The sequence below is a fragment of the Pseudophryne corroboree genome, chromosome 12, assembly GCF_028390025.1.
Source record: "Pseudophryne corroboree isolate aPseCor3 chromosome 12, aPseCor3.hap2, whole genome shotgun sequence".
NCBI classification, from domain to species: Eukaryota; Metazoa; Chordata; class Amphibia; order Anura; family Myobatrachidae; genus Pseudophryne; species Pseudophryne corroboree.
Window position 1 is genome coordinate 36,302,843 of NC_086455.1, and position 13,031 is coordinate 36,315,873.

Here is a 13,031-nt window from a genome sequence, read left to right on the forward strand (position 1 = left end):
ATGTCCACTTAACCACGGACATGTGGACAAGTGGAGCAGGGCAGACTCAGGACTATATGACTGTGACAGCCCACTGGGTAGATGTATTGACTCCCGCCGCAAGAACAGCAGCGGCGGCACCAGTAGCAGCATCTCGCAAACGCCAACTCTTTCCTAGGCAGGCTACGCTTTGTATCACCGCTTTCCAGAATACGCACACAGCTGAAAACCTCTTACGGCAACTGAGGAAGATCATCGCAGAATGGCTTACCCCAATTGGACTCTCCTGTGGATTTGTGGCATCGGACAACGCCAGCAATATTGTGTGTGCATTAAATATGGGCAAATTCCAGCACGTCCCATGTTTTGCACATACCTTGAATTTGGTGGTGCAGAATTATTTAAAAAACGACAGGGGCGTGCAAGAGATGCTGTCGGTGGCCAGAAGAATTGCAAGACACTTTCGACGTACAGGCACCACGTACAGAAGACTGGAGCAACACCAAAAACGCCTGAACCTGCCCTGCCATCATCTGAAGCAAGAAGTAGTAACGAGGTGGAATTCAACCCTCTATATGCTTCAGAGGTTGGAGGAGCAGCAAAAGGCCATTCAAGCCTATACAACTGACCACGATATAGGAGGTGGAATGCACCTGTCTCAAGCGCAGTGGAGAATGATTTCAACGTTGTGCAAGGTTCTGCAACCTTTTGAACTTGCCACACGTGAAGTCAGTTCAGACACTGCCAGCCTGAGTCAGGTCATTCCCCTCATCAGGCTTTTGCAGAAGAAGCTGGAGACATTGAAGGAGGAGCTAACACAGAGCGATTCCGCTAGGCATGTGGGACTTGTGGATGGAGCCCTTAATTCGCTTAACAAGGATTCACGGGTGGTCAATCTGTTGAAATCAGAGCACTACATTTTGGCCACCGTGCTCGATCCTAGATTTAAAACCTACCTTGGATCTCTCTTTCCGGCAGACACAAGTCTGCAGGGGTTCAAAGAACTGCTGGTGAGAAAATTGTCAAGTCAAGCGGAACGCGACCTGTCAACATCTCCTCCTTCACATTCTCCCGCAACTGGGGTTGCGAGGAAAAGGCTCAGAATTCCGAGCCCACCCGCTGGCGGTGATGCAGGGCAGTCTGGAGCGACTGCTGATGCTGACATCTGGTCCGGACTGAAGGACCTGCCAACGATTACGGACATGTCGTCTACTGTCACTGCATATGATTCTCTCACCATTGAAAGAATGGTGGAGGATTATATGAGTGACCGCATCCAAGTAGGCACGTCAGACAGTCCGTACGTATACTGGCAGGAAAAAGAGGCAATTTGGAGGCCCTTGCACAAACTGGCTTTATTCTACCTAAGTTGCCCTCCCTCCAGTGTGTACTCCGAAAGAGTGTTTAGTGCCGCCGCTCACCTTGTCAGCAATCGGCGTACGATGTTACTTCCAGAAAATGTGGAGAAGATGATGTTCATTAAAATGAATTATAATCAATTCCTCCATGGAGACATTCACCAGCAGCAATTGCCTCCACAAAGTACACAGGGAGCTGTGATGGTGGATTCCAGTGGGGACGAATTGATAATCTGTGAGGAGGGGGATGTACACGGTGATGAATCGGAGGATGATGATGAGGTGGACATCTTGCCTCTGTAGAGCCAGTTTGTGCAAGGAGAGATTAATTGCTTCTTTTTTGGTGGGGGTCCAAACCAACCCGTCATTTCAGTCACAGTCGTGTGACAGACCCTGTCACTGAAATGATGGGTTGGTTAAAGTGTGCATGTCCTGTTTATACAACATAAGGGTAGGTGGGAGGGCCCAAGGACAATTCCATCTTGCACCTCTTTTTTCTTTCATTTTTCTTTGCGTCATGTGCTGTTTGGGGAGTGTTTTTTGGAAGGGCCATCCTGCGTGACACTGCAGTGCCACTCCTAGATGGGCCAGGTGTTTGTGTCGGCCACTAGGGTCGCTTATCTTAGTCACACAGCTACCTCATTGCGCCTCTTTTTTTTCTTCTTTGCGTCATGTGCTGTTTGGGGAGTATTTTTTGGAAGGGCCATCCTGCGTGACACTACAGTGCCACTCCTAGATGGGCCAGGTGTTTGTGTCGGCCACTAGGGTCACTTATCTTAGTCACACAGCTACCTCATTGCGCCTCTTTTTTTTCTTCTTTGCGTCATGTGCTGTTTGGGGAGTGTTTTTTGGAAGGGCCATCCTGCGTGACACTGCAGTGCCACTCCTAGATGGGCCAGGTGTTTGTGTCGGCCACTAGGGTCACTTATCTTAGTCACACAGCTACCTCATTGCGCCTCTTTTTTTTCTTCTTTGCGTCATGTGCTGTTTGGGGAGTATTTTTTGGAAGGGCCATCCGGCCTGACACTGCAGTGCCACTCCTAGATGGGCCAGGTGTTTGTGTCGGCCACTAGGGTCGCTTAGCTTACTCACACAGCTACCTCATTGCGCCTCTTTTTTTATTTGCGTCATGTGCTGTTTGGGGAGTGTTTTTTGGAAGGGCCATCCTGCGTGACACTGCAGTGCCACTCCTAGATGGGCCAGGTGTTTGTGTCGGCCACTAGGGTCACTTATCTTAGTCACACAGCTATCTCATTGCGCCTCTTTTTTTTCTTCTTTGCGTCATGTGCTGTTTGGGGAGTATTTTTTGGAAGGGCCATCCGGCCTGACACTGCAGTGCCACTCCTAGATGGGCCAGGTGTTTGTGTCGGCCACTAGGGTCGCTTAGCTTACTCACACAGCTACCTCATTGCGCCTCTTTTTTTCTTTGCGTCATGTGCTGTTTGGGGAGTGTTTTTTGGAAGGGCCATCCTGCGTGACACTGCAGTGCCACTCCTAGATGGGCCAGGTGTTTGTGTCGGCCACTTGGGTCGCTGAGCTTAGTCATCCAGCGACCTCGGTGCAAATTTTAGGACTAAAAATAATATTGTGAGGTGTTCAGAATAGACTGAAAATGAGTGGAAATTATGGTTATTGAGGTTAATAATACTTTGGGATCAAAATGACCCCCAAATTCTATGATTTAAGCTGTTTTTTAGGGTTTTTTGAAAAAAACACCCGAATCCAAAACACACCCGAATCCGACAAAAAAAATTCGGTGAGGTGTTGCCAAAACGCGTTCGAACCCAAAACACGGCCACGGAACCGAACCCAAAACCAAAACACAAAACCCGAAAAATTTCCGGTGCACATCTCTAATGTTAACCAGAGCTAATATATAATATACATAGGTCTGGAGAGAGAATGTTGGTGAATTGGAACAGAAGATTCCCAGGGCTAGATTCCCCTCGCCTAAGAACTGTGCCTGGGAAATCTAGGCATCTCCCAATATGAATTATATAGAGCTAATGTAACAGGAGTGATGAGTGGTAATGACATGGGATAGCTCCAAGACAATTTTCTCATGCCCGCCACAACCGTTCTGGGTAATATACTACGTAGAAAGTAATTATTTGACATTGATATACAGTATGTTAAATATAATGAATTATATACTTTAAATAACTGAAGAATGGGAGATTTAGGGGGACATTTACTAAACAGTGATAAAAGTGGAGAAATGAGCCAGTGGAGAAATTTCCCATGGCAACCAATCAGCTGCTCTGTATACTTTTACAGTATGCAAATTATGAATGTTACATCAATGCTGATTGGTTGCCGTGGGCAACTTCTCCACTGGCTCACTTCTCCACTATTATCACTGCTTTGTAAATGTCCCCCTAAGTTTGAACTGGCATTATTGTTGTGGTGTATGGGGCCCTTAAGGGTAGAGGATAATATATTACCTTTCATGTATCAAATGCATAAAAATTCATATTTAATTGCCACTCTTCTAGTTTAAAAGAAAGACAATCTCTATTAAACCGGGTCACACTAGGCGATTAATCAGACTCTATATATCGTTTAAACTAGAGATGAGCGGGTTCGGTTTTACTCAGATTTACTCGGATTTACCCGAATCTCCTTATTGGCTATCGGACGTCACGTGTTTTGGTTAACCAATAAGAAAAATCCAGAAAATAAGAAATGGCGATAATTCTGGCGTAAAGAAACGAGTAAATCCGAATCCGCTCGTTTAGTTTAAACGCGGATCGGAACGTTATATCGGACACATAGCTCAGTGTGTACTCACGATTGCTCTTTCCCACGGGCCGTTCCCTGGGTTGTCTGTTGGGCGTGCTGCACGCTCATTGGGACGACCCAGGAAATGACAGCATGCATTTTAAATGCGGCAGGCAACGACACATCGCACCGCCGTTCATTGTATCGTGCTAGGTACACACATTGTTTAGTGTGTATCCAGCATTACTCTTATTTGTCATTTGTGAAACAGTAAAACCAACACTGCTTTGGGGTTGGAAAAAGGCTGACACAGTGTTTACTAATCAGTTGTGATTCCATTTCATGTTAATGATCATATGTGGCCTAATAGCTAAATGACTCTTTAACTCTGCAATTATGACATCAGTAGATGATGTCTTATCTTCAAACACATCATTTATTTCTGTATATAGCTGCAATCTCTCTACCTGTCTCAACACTGCATTGCAAGTGCATGCAAATCTGTGTATCATTATCAATATTACATTGATCTTTGCCTTGCAATTATGCTTTCAAGGTGAAAGTCATGTTACTTTTCAACATACAGTAATACTGGCAGTAAAAAGTTTTTTAAAGCAACATTTAGAAAAAGTGACCCTTTTGTTCTTACTTAGGATGTTTTAAAGAACAAATGGATATTAAGGGGGTGATTCAATTGTTCATCGCGCACGATCTAAAGGGACAGGAGATTGGGAGGTGATAACTGTTTTTTTTATCACGCTTATCGTGCCCAGACAGGCCGGGTTTAGGCGTGTAAAACAACTAAACCCGACCAAACTGCCCAAATGGGTCACTTTTTATATATTTTAGCTCATCAGCACGGGAACCTGCAAGCTGAAGTGTGTCTCTCCGTGGCTCATCATGCCCGAATGGAGCAACAATTGAACAGCTCTGATGAGTGCCATCTAGTGCCAGCTGCGTGGAGAAACAATTGAATTGCCCCTTAAAAGTCTATGCACCCTTACTGATACTGCAGGTTTTGGTAATGTAAAGCCTGAAATTGAGATAATCACAAAAAACTTTTTTCCACCTATAATGTGACTCTTGTAACCAACAAAATGCAAGAGATAATTGCACAGTATGCAGCCATTTTTGGGGGGTGGATGGGGTTCTGCCAGTTCTGTAATGTGGAACTAGTAAATCAATTTAACTCACAACCTTTAAAAGTTGGTGGAGGAAAGTGACATCCAGATGTGTTTTAGTATGAGCCTTTATCTTGAGGCCTTACTGTAGACAAATCACATGGCCCTATGTGGGCAATGCCATTATGTAGTAATAGGACTGCTGACATCGGAGAAGCCTTGATGCGGCTCAGCAGCTAAACATGTCTTTGCAAACGCATGCGACCAATTTCTCTGAAATTCTATTACCAGATAGGTTCAGGTATGGTTACAGGTAATTTGTTAGTGTGCTGGGGGATACCAGGGGGGAGGAGCACCCACCCTCTCTGTCTGCTGTTTGTGACCCCTCCCCCTTTCTAGCACCTGATATATAATTATCTCCAGGAATGATTGAGCAACTGCCACTGTTTGTCTTCTACAGCTCCCCCAGACTCCCACACTTGTTCCAATGGTCCAAAGAGTGGGAGAATGTGGACTGCATTTAGAAACCCTCCTCTAGAAATCCTGTGTTTGACACTGGGGACCCTACATTTTGGTGTTACCACCTCAGATGTTGACAACCAGTTCAGACCGCACCACCCGCACCCCCCCTAGTGACGCCACTGTATGGTAGAGCAGTGTTAAAACAGTTGTATGTTGCACATAATATTTAATAGAAAGGCAATTATGGTGAAATATACTCCCACTGTTGGGCATACCTAACAATAATGTAAAAAGAAAAGAAAAAAAACTTTTTCTTTGTGGTATTTTCATTAACTCTATACAGTTACTGTTACCACTACATAATACATAGAACCATCTCACTTAAAGTTCCTTACCAATGCTGTGCTGTAGATTCACATACAGTAATTACTATAGATACACTGAATGGCATGACCCTCATACAAATATAGTAAATATAAATGTACTTCAGCCAATGAATACACCACTTTTTGCTGCATGTTGCAAATCTTATATGTACTCTGTGTGGTATACGTTTGGCAGGTCGACCCTACTTAGGTCGACAGTCACTAGGTCAACCACTATTGTTTGACATTGACATGGTCGACATGGACACATGGTCGACACATGAAAATGGTGGACACAGGACAGGTCGACGCATGAAAAGGTCGACGTGGCTTTTAAAAAAATTTTTTTTACTTTTTCATACTTTACCGTCCACGTGGACTACGATTGGGAATAGTAACGAATGCCGAGCATAGCGATGCACCTTGCCTGCAGCACGGCAAGCTAAGCGAGCCATGCAAGGGGACATGGTACACTAATTGGGCTTCCTGGTCATGTTACAGAAAAAATGACACCAAAAACAGTTGAAAAATCCATGTCGACCTTTTCACATGTTGGCTTGGAGTATGGGTTGTTGGGTCGACCCAACTTAGATCGACACTCATTAGGTCGACCACTGAAGGTCGGCATTGCCATTAGGTCGACATGCCTTAGGTTGACATGGGCGTTAGGTCGACATGCACTATGTCGACAAGTCAAAAGGTCGACATGAGGTTTTTGACTGTTTTTGGTGTAGTTTTCTCCGTAAAGTGACGGGGAACCCAAATGAGTGCACCGTGCCCCCTCGCATGGCTCACAAGGTGCCTCGCCCTAATGAGTATCGACCTAAGTTGTGTTGACCTAATGACCGTAACCCTTGGCCTGTCCTGTGTCGACCATTTTCATGTGTTGACTATTTGTCCATATCAACCATGTCAATGTCAACCAATAGTGGTTGACCTAAGGACTGTCGACATTGACATGGTTGACCATTCATACCAGAACCCTCTGTGTATTCAATTGCTCTGTTCTTTTATGTGTGGGCTCTGATGAATCCTTCTTGTACTTATCGCCGCATGCTTCTGCTTTGTCTCTTTTGCTATCTTGTTTTTTTACTGAATAAAATAAAACAAACAACGAAAAATTGTCAGTTACTTTAAAACCATTAGGCACCATCAGGAGGTTTTCCTGTTTTTACTGTTCCATCTCCACAGTAAAATTCCTATCAATATTTTCAGACTGGAAATATGCCGAGCTTTCCAGTACAACTCTGTTCCCACCACACCCAGATTATTAACTATACAGTACTGTGCAAAAGTTTAAGGCAGGAGTGGAAAAAATGCTGCAAAGTAATAATGCTTTCAAAAAAAGAAGTGTTAATAGTTTATTTTTTTTACCAATTAACAAAATGCAAAGTGAATGAACAAAAGAGAAATCTAAATCAAACCAATATTTGGTGTGACCACCATGTAGGCTTGTTCAAACCTTCTGTCTCTTCATGTATTGTAATACAGACTCCATGATGTTGAGATCAGGGCTCTGATTTGAGCAAGCCTACCTCCACAGAAGAACCGTGGTTAGTTCTCCAAGCTGTTTGGAACAACCTCCATGCCGAGTTCCTTCAAAAACTGCGTGCAAGTGTACCTAGAAGAATGAAAAATATTTTGAAGGCAAAGGGTGGTCACACCAAATATTGTTGGAATACAGTCAATCAAGAAACACTCTGCACTCTCCTCTCCTCTATGCAACTTGCCGAGTGCCTTCCAATACAATATATATGTTTATGTATATACATAGACCAATTTTCAAGTCTCAGCTTAAGGAGCATGGGTCTAATTGATGTTTGTATGCAATGCTGGTGTTTTTGCAACAAGGTAATTATTAGCAGGTTGCAAGTAGGGAAGCCAATCCCGGGCCATTTTTTCAATCCCGGGTATCGGGATTGAAAAATGGGCAATCCCGGGATTCATGGGATACCCAGGATTGGCTTTTACCTAGGATTGGCTTTTACCGCCCCCTCGCCCCACCCCGCCCCGCCCGCCCTGCACGTATAACTCACCATATACCGGGGGCAGGTGGGAGGGGAACATCTTCTTAAGGCTGCTAGCGGCTCCCACCAGCAGCTGACAGCGCAGCGTGACCGCTCACGCTGCGCTGGGGACCTGGAAGGAGGAAGCCGGCCAGCGTTTCAGCATCCTGTGGACGCTCAACGCTGATCCCTCAATCCCCGGGATTGGAGCTTCCAATCCCGGGATTGAATCCCGGCCATTTTTGGGCCTAAATCCTGGGATCCCGCCGATCCCAATCCCGGGATTGGCCACCATAGTTGCAAGGTACCATTGCGTACATGATCGCAGTGAGAATTTAATCGCAGAGTGATTGACAGGAAGGGATTTTTTGAGGGAGTTAACGGAGAGTGGCAGTAAAAGAACAGACATGTCTTTGCTGTTTTTGAGGTCATGTTTCTGAATCCAGCTGCAATAATGTATGTAGCAAAACATGGCGCCAGTGTTGGTATTGCTCATACGGTCTGGCTTATTGTAAGGCCACCTGATACTGTGTCGGAGTGGGGTATGAAGGGCCCACCGGGGGAATGCATTGATAGGGGCCCATACTTAGGGGTGTGGCCAGCCTACAAAAGGGGTGTGACCAGCCTCCATAGAGGCTTGGAATACACAATAGACTTGTGCAGTGTAATAAAACATATCTACTATGTATAATACAAGTGCACAGTCTGGAACCTGATCCCTAGAGGAAGGAGTGGGGGTCCCAGGCAGTAGGGCCCACTGGTGGTTTCCCCTGTACCCCTGTGGGCTAGTCCGACCCTGACCTGATATAATGCTGTTTTTGTTCCTACAGTATTAGTAACCTGAATAATATTCATTTCCAGACTATTCTGAACACCTCACAATATTGTGGAGCAGCAGCAGCACTAGGATGTACAGTATATACTGGGAGGACAAAATATTAAAAAAAATGTATTAAAAAAAATATGCATTAGGCAAGGCTCAAGATTTCAGTTCGCAAAAAGTTGATTAAGGCAAAGAAGAATAAAAAAGACAATATTTTAGATTTCATATATTTAATTTATTTTAATTTACATTTTTTTAAATGTAATTAATTTAATTTAATTTATTTTATTATAATCAAATTCTTCATTTCCTCCAAGATATCTTCAATATGCAGAAAGTTCAGTATATGAGTGGAGAGATTTTTTTTAATATTCATTTTATTTAAATTTAGCTCATTTATAATTATTATTAATAATATTAATTTGAATTAATTACAATGTGGTGATAAGAAGAGTTATGAAAATAGGACAATAAGTTATAATAAGAATATGAGCTACAGACAGGGGCATAGCCAGAACTTTGTGGGCCCCATAGCAACATTTTGAAGGGGCCCCCATCCCAATGCTTCTAGAGAGACACTTCTCTGTAGCAGTTATTCATTGTATGCCCTATACTAGTGCATAAAATAATATATCACACACTGCAGTTACAGTGTCGCACAAATGAGTCAAAAATATGTAGAAGTATTTTTTAATATCCCACATCAACGGTTACAGTGTCGCACAAATGAATCAGAAATATATATAATAATTACACACTGCGCTTGACTACACTGACAGTGTTGCACGATGTGTTTATGAGTAGGAAATAATATACTGCAATCTGACTGGCAGTGTCACAGTACTTATGAAAATAAATAAAAAAATTGTATAGTACACTGGGGTACAGCACAAACAAAAAAATAGATACTTTTTTATAATTCTAATTTTAGGATTTTTGATTTTAGCTTTTATTATTTTAATTTTACACTGGGGCGGGCAAACTGGACAGCACACACCTTTCAGATACAGCAGACACAGCACCCCTTTAAAATACATAATAGAAATATATTTTTGGCTTTGGATCACACACAGAGAATATGTAGCAGTAGTATAGGGCAGCCGCTGTACTAGTAGTCAGAGTGACGAACCAATAGAAATACAGTATATTTTTTGCTCTGGATCACACACAGAGGATCTATAGCAGTAGTAATGTACGGCAGTACTGGTAGTCGTCACTGAGTGTCGCACCAATAGAAATATATTTTTTGCACCGGATCACATGCAGAGGCTATATTGTAGTAGTGTACGGCAGCCCCAGTACTAGAAATCAGAGTGATGAACAAATTAAATATATTTTTGGCTTTAGATCACACAGAGATATATAGCAGTAGTGTACAGCAGTACATGGCCCCTTATAGACAGAGAACAACACCTGGTCCTTCCTAAACACAGCCACAGTATGCTAATGCAGTGCACTACTGTACTATGCAGAGCCCTACACAGTGACTGACACAGCACACCTACACAAGCAGCACTGCTCTCTCCTGCCCTCCCCCCGTGCTCTCCTGTCCCCCTTTGCTCTCTCCTGCCCCTCTTTGCTCTCTCCTGCCCCCCTCTGCTCTCTCCTGCCCCTCTTTGCTCTCTCCTGCCCCCCTCTGCTCTCTCCTGCCCCTTTCCTAACTACAGCAACACAGAAGGAACACGTCCTGTGCACTCTCCAATTCCAGAAGTGAAGATGGCGCCGATCAGTGGAGGACTTATATAGAATCCAAAACCCGCGAGAACCGACAGCGGGATGATAACGTTTTGCCTCATTCTCGGATCTGAGTTTGGCGCGAAAAACCGAGCCTGACTCAGATCAGGGCCTGGATTCCCAAGTTCGGCCAGAGAACCGAACCCGCTCATCCCTAATTACTGCTCTACATTTAGCCCAGAAATTCCTCTTGTCTTAGCTCATACTGCACAGCATATTCCTCCAAAATTAGAGCAGTCAGTAGGTATGGTACTGTATGTGTATATATATATATATATATATATATATATATATAGAGAGAGAAATAGAGACCTAGGCGCTACAGTACAAACGTGCGGTGGAAACCGTAAGAAGGAAAACACTCGTTTAGCTCTTTTAGGAGTAGCAGCTCGTAATACAAGATTAGTGTATGGTATACACATAGAAGAAAAATTGGGTAGTGAAGAGTACAAGCGCTAATGAGTGTAGTGACAATTATACTGGAAATAATCAGGTGGATTAAAGGATTATTAATATGGCCTTGGGCACTTATCTGGTAAATCAAAACTTCAATCCGGTATTCATCATTTTAGGAATAACATGTAAAAGAAGAAACAGCAAACATAGTGTGTATCGTTCACAAGTGAAAATAGAGCTTTTCGCTATATAAGGCGCAAGTTTAGGGAATTTTGGCTATTCCCAATAAAATTATAATCTGTAGCTTCACAACATAAAATACAGATTTTAATGAACAATACAAAACACGGCTAGACAACACACGTACAAGATTTAAAATCTTAAAAGCTTATCTGTCCATTCTTAAGCAAAAGGGAATCAGTAACCAATTGTTCCAGGGACACAGGATAGCCAAAGTTTATGCGTACAGGATAAAAATAGTTCAAATGCTTATCTGTCCATCAATAGGAGTTTCAGCAGCAAACGGTCCCAACGCGTTTCGTCCTTCAGAGTGTGGACTTCTTCAAGGGGATCAGAAGAGTGAGCTCAGACTGCTCCATATATACCATCAAGCAGGAAGTTGCAATTAACATTTCTTAGTGACATCACTTCCTGTGATGTCACTAGTATAAATTGTTTAAAATACAGAAAAACGGGGCTAAAAAGCTTGATCAGTTAATAAAGAGGAATAGAACAAGAGTGAAGTGAATGGCCTATAATTCAAATACAGAAAAAGTGATTAGAAGTGGTATTGTATGAAAAAGACGGCGGTGGAACGCACCGCCGTCTATTGGAACGCACCGCCATCTTGTGGACGTCATGTCCGCCTAGTCAGTGATAGGATAATACTGAGGAGTGGGAGGTGGCGGGGCGCTGGGTGGAGCGCACCGCCGCCTGTGAGGTGGAACGCACCGCCATCTTGTGGAGTGCAAGGTGTCAACGCGGATATCATGCGAGGTGGACGGCGGTGGAACGCAAAATCACATTGGGGAAGTGGTGTAAGGTGGAAGGCGGTGGAACGCATAATCGCCATGGAAACAGTGAAGAAAACCGCTTCGGTGAAATAGCCTCTTAAAGTGGTCGTACAATGTACCAGTAGATCAGAATTAGAGGGGGAGGCACCCAAATTTAAATAAGTGCAATTAATCAAACAGTGATAGCACTGCCGTTCTGAGAGAAAGAGTTTTGGAATTAAATGGTGAAGAGGCTAAAATTGAGCGTGCTTATAGTGTAAAACTGTGCAACTATTATGCAAGGAAATAAATATAATATAAATTTGTATACATGGACGTTCATTTTTATATATAAAAACGTAGATAAAAACGTAGAGACAGCCAAAACAATATTTTCAATATATCCATAGTATCCCATTTTTTTAGGGGGAGGTGGTTGCAGATTACATTTTTGGGAAGTAAAAGGAAGCTAAAATGAGAAAGACAAAGACAAAAAATATATATATAAAAAAATTTAAATGTAAAAAATAGGCAATTTGAGAATTTCGTATTAATAACAATAAACCATCATGCAGTGCTACACGTAAGAGGTAGGTGTATAGTGCAGATCATTATTGGAGAAAAGGGGCAATTTCAAAGGCTTCATTTAGTCCTTGTGGTGATAATGTTTGGAGCTCGTGTATCCAAAACATTTCACGCTTGGAAAGTTTGTTTAGTATATCTCCACCTCTATCTCCGGGTTTGACCCATTCGATCGCTTTGTAAGTGATCTCTTCTGGGTTAGATCTGTGTTTGTCTATGAAGTGTTTTGATACTGTGTGATTGTCAACTTTGTTTTTAATATTTCGGATATGTTCCTGTATCCGAAGTTTTAGAATTCTCTTGGTTTTGCCCACATATTTTAATCCGCAAGTGCACTCCAGTAAGTATATGATCATTGTGGAGTTGCAATTAAGGAAATCTTTGATAGAATATTCCTTTGTATTATTGTGGTTAAAGAATTTTTTTCTGTTGGGATGAAGAAATTTACAGATATTGCAGTTACCACATTTGTAACTACCTTTGCAGGTTCCA